Here is an 8,749-nt window from a genome sequence, read left to right on the forward strand (position 1 = left end):
ATTTGTACAGTAACTTCGGTGAAAAGCCTAAGATGATAAAACCATCGGTTAAAACGAAATCGTTCTAAAGTGGTTGGAGTTATTCAAATACAAGAAATGTCGTTAATGAAACTCTTGTTCGGATTCATAACCACATATTGACATTTGACCAATGTAAAAATCGTGTATTTACAACTTATATATTCAGTCAATTTGTACAGTAACTTCGGTGAAAAGCCTAAGATGATAAAACTATCGGTTAAAACAAAATCGTTTTACAGTGGTTGGGGGTTAATCAAATACAAGAAATGTCGTTAAATTGAAGATCCTTGTTCGGATTCATAACCACATATTGACATTTGACCAATGTAAAACTCGTGTATTTACAGTTTATATATTCAGTCAATTTGTACAGTAACTTCGGTGAAAAGCTAAGATGATAAAACATCGGTTAAAACAAATCGTTTAAGTGGTTGGGTTATCAAATACAGAAATGTCGTTAATTGAACTTCTTGTTCGGATTCATAACCACATATTGACATTTGACCAATGTAAAAATCGTGTACTTATTTGTACAGTAACTTCGGTGAAAAGCCTAAGATGATAAAACCATCGGTTAAAACAAATCGTTTTAAAGTGGTTGGGGTTAATAAATACAAGAAATGTCGTTTAATTGAAACCTCTTGTTCGGATTCATAACCACATATTGACATTTGACCAATGTAAAAATCGTGTATTTACAACTTATATATTCAGCCAATTTGTACAGTAACTTCGGTGTAAAGCCTAAGATGATAAAACCATCGGTTAAAACAAAATCGTTCTAAAGTGGTTGGAGTTAATCAAATACAAGAAATGTCGTTTAATTGAAACCTCTTGTTCGGATTCATAACCACATATTGACATTTGACCAATGTAAAAATCGTGTATTTACAACTTATATAATCAGCCAATTTGTACAGTAACTTCGGTGTAAAGCCTAAGATGATAAAACCATCGGTTAAAACAAAATCGTTTTACAGTGGGTGGGGTAATCAAATACAAGAAATGTCGTTAAATTGAAACTCCTTGTTCGGATTTATAACCACATATTGACATTTGACCAATGTAAAAAACGTGTATTTACAAATTATATATTCAGCCAATTTGTACAGTAACTTCGGTGATAAGCCTAAGATGATAAAACCATCGGTTAAAACAAAATTGTTCTAAAGTGGTTGGAGTTATTCAAATACAAGAAATGTCGTTAAATTGAAACTCCTTGTTCGGATTCATAACCACATATTAACATTTGACCAATGTAAAAATCGTGTATTTACAACTTATATATTTATCCAATTTGTACAGTAACTTCGGTGAAAAGCCTAAGATGATAAAACCATCGGTTAAAACAAAATCGTTTTACAGTGGTTGGGGTTTGTTGAATATATAATGAACATATATGGAGGTACATGGTGTCTCGATAGTGGAGCCACTGCTGATTTGTGTTGTGAGCGAGACATTTTTTCGGAATTTAAAGAACATAAAGAGCGTATTCTATTGGCGGGAAATAACTGTATTGAGTCCGTTGGCCGTGGCACAGTGATTGTGAAATGGCGCGAATTCGAAATAAAGCTGGTTGATGTTCTTTATGTACAGGAACTTCAATATAATTTTATGTCAGTGTCGAAGGCGATCGAAAAAGGTTTTTGCGTGAAATTCTCAGAAAAAGGCGCGAGTGTAATTGAGAATGACGGAACTGTAATACTAAAGGCAAAGAAACGTGAAAATTTGTTTCTGTTTGAGAATGCCAAGAATAAATGTTACAATGCGCAAAACAAAAATTCATCGCAATTATGGCATAATAGATTCGGACATCTAAATTTCAGAAGCCTTAATAAAATGATAAAAGAAAATATGGTGAAAGGCATGAAGTTAAATTTTAACGAAAACATTGCCTGTGAGTCGTGTGCAAAAGGCAAAATTAGTGTAAAGCATTTTCCAAAGGCCAGTGAAAATCGCGCAAAAGAAATTCTGGGTCTAGTGCATACCGATATTTGTGGCCCGATTAATAAAAAATCAAATGGTGGTGCACGTTACTTTGTGACCTTTATTGATGACAAATCCAGATACGTAACGGTGTATTTTATGAAAACGCGAGATGAAGTTTTTGAAAAATTTAAAGAATACAAATCATTTGTTGAAAATCAAACGGGTAAAAAATTGAAAATCTTGAGAAATGACAATGGTCGTGAATATTTAAGTGGCTTGTTTGAACAGTTTCTTATTAATCATGGCATTAAAAGGCAGCTAACAGTGCCGCACACCCCCCAACAAAATGGTGTAGCGGAGAGAGCAAACAGAACATTAGTGGAAATGGCCCGTACTATGTTACTGTGTGCTGGCCTTGATGAAAGTTTTTGGGCTGAAGCGATCAAGACAGCATCCTACTTGAGGAACCGTGCAGAAACAACCACGTTGCCTGGTTTAACTCCTTTTGAGGTATGGACAGGAAGAAAGCCATACGTTGGGCACCTCCGTGTCTTTGGTGCCAAAGCCATCGTGTTGAACAAGACACATAAGACGAAGTTTGCTCCGAAGGGTGAGGAGCATATGCTGGTTGGCTACTCCGAAACGGCAAAGGCGTATCGACTGTATAGCCATGAGAAGAGGAAGATGATCGAAGCGCGGGACGTCATGTTTTTCGAAGATGACTTATGCAGAAGTGGTTTGCCTGGTGAAACGGAGTTAAAATTGGTTGAACTCCAAGGCAAATCTACGCTTGTGGTTGGTGAGTTGTCTAATAATCCTCCTAATGTAGAGCCTGAGGCAGGCGATGACGAACTAGCAAGTATTGAAGAAGAGCCAGAAGACGTGGATCCGAAAAACGAGCAGCTTGAAGAAAAAGAAGCACAAAGAGCTCCGGGACGACCGAAGCTAGTGCGATCTGGTCTCCCAGGACGACCTCGCAAAGAATACCAGATGCTGAATGTCCTGACGACTGAGGACATTGCTGTTCCTGGAAGTTTTGAAGAAGCTATGAACGGTGATCACAGCGATAAATGGAAAGCTTCTGTTCAGAAGGAGATGGATGGCCTGCGAGCAAACAAAACTTGGTCACTGGTTGACCTACCGAAAGGCGAGAAGACTATTGGTTGCAGATGGGTCTTTGCGTTAAAACGAGACAAGAATGGCCACATCGAGCGCTTCAAATCGAGACTGGTGGCCAAAGGGTGCGCACAGCGCCAGGGTATTAATTATTTCGAAACTTTTTCTCCCGTTGCCAGGTACTCCACAATAAGATTGGTCATCGCATCGGCAGTTGAACATAAATAGCGAATTACATGATGTGGTGTACATGAGGCAACCTGAAGGTTTTATAGATGAGCAGTTTCCGAGACGCGTTTTGAGACTCCACAAATCACTGTACGGCCTTAAACAGAGTGGACGCGAATGGAACGAGAGACTGAATGCCGTGCTATTGGAGATTGGTTTCACTCCTTGTCCTAGTGAACCTTGTTTGTACGTGCGCAAAGTTGATGACAATCTGGGTCTAATTGTGGTGTACGTGGATGACTTGATCATAGCGAACTCCAACAAAGATGACCTAAACGAGATCAAGTTGCTTATCTCCAAGAAGTTTGACGTGGTCGACGGCGGCGATCTTAAACATTTCCTTGGCATGGAAATTGAGAGAGAGAGTGAAACTGGATGTATCAAAATTGGGCACAAGCAGTATGTGGAGACACTCCTTAACGATTACGGAATGCAAAATTGTAAGCCAAGCAGTATTCCATTGGAGGCTGGCCATCAGATAAAATGCGACGACGAGGGATGTGATCATGTGAATAAGGAATCTTATCAGTCATTGATTGGGTCCCTTCTGTATCTGGCGATGACGACTCGACCAGACATATTGCATTCTACTGTGAAGTTGGCACAGCGGAATTCAGATCCTCATAAGGAGCACGAGGCGGCTGCCAAGCGTATCTAACGCTACCTGAGGGGCACTTCCGAGAAGAAACTACACTACAGAAGAACTGGGCAGAGCATTCACTGCTACGTGGATGCAGACTGGGCTGGCGATTCTTCAGATCGCAAATCATATACTGGATGGGCGTTTTTTGCTGCTGGTGCTGTCTTTAGTTGGGAATCCAAGAAGCAAAGTATTGTAGCTCTGAGCAGCACAGAGGCCGAATATATAGCTCTCTCCTCGGCTGCCAAAGAGGCGGTCTATATCAGGAAGCTGGTTGCCGAAATGGGTTTCGGAGATGTCAAGATGGTGCAGATCTATAGCGATAACCAAAGTTCGCAATGCTTAGTTAAAAATCCTAGGTTCCATGCAAGAAGCAAACACATTGACATTAAGTATCATCATGTAAGAGATATATATAAGGATAAAATTGTAAGTATTAGTTATGTTCCCACTGAAGACATGATAGCGGATGTGTTAACAAAGAACTTAAGTAGAATTAAGCATAATAGATTTATTAAGCTAATGGGAATGTTTTGAGTGAATATGTAAACATACAACGTTGAGAAGGAGTGTTGAATATATAATGAACATATATGTATAAAGAACAACGATGTATGTATATAAGAAACTTGTGTACTCAAACACTCAAGTTGCCTGCGAGCAACGGTTAATTCCTTTTTGAGTGTTTTCGCCACTAATCGGCGATCACTCTTTGTTCGCATATTTTGACGCTGCCTGTGTGCAGCAAGTATACATAAATTGAATTCAGTTACCAATAAACCTCTGCCCTGTAAACACGTTTAATAGGGTTAATCAAATACAAGAAATGTCGTTATATTCAAACTCCTTGTTCGGATTCATAACCACATATTGACATTTGACCCGTGTAAAAATCGTGTATTTACAACTTATATATTCAGTCAATTTGTACAGTAACTTCGGTGAAAAGCCTAAGATGATAAAACCATCGGTTAAAACGAAATCGTTCTAAAGTGGTTGGAGTTATTCAAATACAAGAAATGTCGTTAAATTGAAACTCCTTGTTCGGATTCATAACCACATATTGACATTAGACCAATGTAAAACTCGTGTATTTACAGTTTATATATTCAGTCAATTTGTACAGTAACTTCGGTGAAAAGCCTAAGATGATAAAACCATCGGTTAAAACATAATCGTTTTAAAGTGGTTGGGGTTAATCAGATACAAGAAATGTCGTTATATTCAAACTCCTTGTTCGGATTCATAACCACATATTGACATTTGATCAATGTAAAAATCGTGTATTTACAGTTTATATATTCAGTCAATTTGTACAGTAACTTCGGTGAAAAGCCTAAGATGATAAAACCATCGGTTAAAACAAAATCGTTCTAAAGTGGTTGGAGTTAATCAAATACAAGAAATGTCGTTTAATTAAAACCTCTTGTGTCGGATTCATAACCACATATTGACATTTGACCAATGTAAAAATCGTGTATTTACAACTTATGTATATATTCATCCAATTTGTACAGTAACTTCTGTGAAAAGCCTAAGATGATAAAACCATCGGTTAAAACAAAATAGTTTTACAGTGGTTGGGGTTAATCAGATACAAGAAATGTCGTTATATTCAAACTCCTTGTTCGGATTCATAACCACATACTGACATTTGACCATTGTAAAAATCGTGTATTTACAACTTATATATTCAGCCAATTTGTACAGTTACTTCGGTGAAAAGCCTAAGATGATAAAACCATCGGTTAAAACATAATCGTTTTAAAGTGGTTGGAGTTATTAAAATACAAGAAATGTCGTTTAATTGAAACTCCTTGTTCGGATTCATAACCACATATTGACATTTGACCAATGTAAAAATCGTGTATTTACAACTTATGTATATATTCAGCCAATTTGTACAGTAACTTCTGTGAAAAGCCTAAGATGATAAAACCATCGGTTAAAACAAAATCGTTTTACAGTGGTTGGGGTTAATCAAATACAAGAAATGTCGTTATATTCAAACTCCTTGTTCGGATTCATAACCACGTATTGTCATTTGACCAATGTAAAAAACGTGTATTTACAGTTTATATATTCAGTCAATTTGTACAGTAACTTCGGTGAAAAGCCTAAGATGATAAAACAGTGGGTGGGGTAATCAAATACATGAAATGTCGTTAAATTGAAACTCCTTGTTCGGATTTATAACCACATATTGATATTTGACCAATGTAAAAATCGTGTATTTACAACTTATATATTCAGCCAATTTGTACAGTAACTTGGTGAAAAGCCTAAGATGATAAAACCATCGGTTAAAACAAAATCGTTCTAAAGTGGTTGGAGTTATTCAAATACAAGAAATGTCGTTTAATTGAAACCTCTTGTTCGGATTCATAACCACATATTAACATTTGACCAATGTAAAACTCGTGTATTTACAGTTTATATATTCAGTCAATTTGTACAGTAACTTCGGTGAAAAGCCTAAGATGATAAAACCATCGGTTAAAACAAAATCGTTCTAAAGTGGTTGGAGTTAATCAAATACAAGAAATGTCGTTTAATTGAAACCTCTTGTGTCGGATTCATAACCACATATTGACATTTGACCAATGTAAAAATCGTGTATTTACAACTTATGTATATATTCATCCAATTTGTACAGTAACTTCTGTGAAAGCCTAAGATGATAAAACCATCGGTTAAAACAAAATAGTTTTACAGTGGTTGGGGTTAATCAGATACAAGAAATGTCGTTATATTCAAACTCCTTGTTCGGATTCATAACCACATACTGACATTTGACCATTGTAAAAATCGTGTATTTACAACTTATATATTCAGCCAATTTGTACAGTTACTTCGGTGAAAAGCCTAAGATGATAAAACCATCGGTTAAAACAAAATCGTTTTAAAGTGGTTGGAGTTATAAAATACAAGAAATGTCGTTTAATTGAAACTCCTTGTTCGGATTCATAACCACATATTGACATTTGACCAATGTAAAAATCGTGTATTTACAACTTATTATATTCAGCCAATTTGTACAGTAACTTCTGTGAAAAGCCTAAGATGATAAAACCATCGGTTAAAACAAAATCGTTTTACAGTGGTTGGGGTTAATCAAATACAAGAAATGTCGTTTAATTGAAACCTCTTGTTCGGATTCATAACCACATATTAACATTTGACCAATGTAAAACTCGTGTATTTACAGTTTATATATTCAGTCAATTTGTACAGTAACTTCGGTGAAAAGCCTAAGATGATAAAACAGTGGGTGGGTAATCAAATACAGAAATGTCGTTAAATGAAACTCTTGTTCGGATTTATAACCACATATTGATATTTGACCAATGTAAAATCGTGTATTTACAACTTATATATTCAGCCAATTTGTACAGTAACTTTGGTGAAAAGCCTAAGATGATAAAACCATCGGTTAAAACAAAATCGTTTTAAAGTGGTTGGAGTTATTCAAATACAAGAAATGTCGTTTAATTGAAACCTCTTGTTCGGATTCATAACCACATATTAACATTTGACCAATGTAAAACTCGTGTATTTACAGTTTATATATTCAGTCAATTTGTACAGTAACTTCGGTGAAAAGCCTAAGATGATAAAACCATCGGTTAAAACAAAATCGTTCTAAAGTGGTTGGAGTTAATCAAATACAAGAAATGTCGTTTAATTGAAACCTCTTGTGTCGGATTCATAACCACATATTGACATTTGACCAATGTAAAAATCGTGTATTTACAACTTATGTATATATTCAGCCAATTTGTACAGTAACTTCTGTGAAAAGCCTAAGATGATAAAACAATCGGTTAAAACAAAATCGTTTTACAGTGGTTGGGGTTAATCAAATACAAGAAATGTCGTTATATTCAAACTCCTTGTTCGGATTCATAACCACGTATTGTCATTTGACCAATGTAAAAATCGTGTATTTACAGTTTATATATTCAGTCAATTTGTACAGTAACTTCGGTGAAAAGCCTAAGATGATAAAACCATCGGTTAAAACAAAATCGTTCTAAAGTGGTTGGAGTTATTCAAATACAAGAAATGTCGTTTAATTGAAACCTCTTGTTCGGATTCATAACCACATATTAACATTTGACCAATGTAAAAATCGTGTATTTACAACTTATATATTCAGCCAATTTGTACAGTAACTTCGGTGAAAAGCCTAAGATGATAAAACCATCGGTTAAAACAAAATCGTTCTAAAGTGGTTGGAGTTATTCAAATACAAGAAATGTCGTTTAATTGAAACCTCTTGTTCGGATTCATAACCACATATTAACATTTGACCAATGTAAAAATCGTGTATTTACAACTTATATATTCAGCCAATTTGTACAGTAACTTCGGTGAAAAGCCTAAGATGATAAAACCATCGGTTAAAACGAAATCGTTCTGAAGTGGTTGGAGTTATTCAAATACAAGAAATGTCGTTTAATTGAAACTTCTTGTTCGGATTCATAACCACATATTGACATTTGACCAATGTAAAAATCGGGTATTTACAACTTATATATTCAGTCAATTTATACAGTAACTTCGGTGAAAAGCCTAAGATGATAAAACCGTCGGTTAAAACAAAATCGTTTTACAGTGGGTGGGGTAATCAAATACAAGAAATGTCGTTAAATTGAAACACCTTGTTCGGATTTATAACCACATATTGACATTTGACCAATGTAAAAATCGTGTATTTACAACTTATATATTCAGTCAATTTATACAGTAACTTCGGTGAAAAGCCTAAGATGATAAAACCATCGGTTAAAACAAAATCGTTTTACAGTGGTT

Source organism: Drosophila mauritiana, chromosome X (genome assembly GCF_004382145.1).
Source record: "Drosophila mauritiana strain mau12 chromosome X, ASM438214v1, whole genome shotgun sequence".
Taxonomy (NCBI): domain Eukaryota; kingdom Metazoa; phylum Arthropoda; class Insecta; order Diptera; family Drosophilidae; genus Drosophila; species Drosophila mauritiana.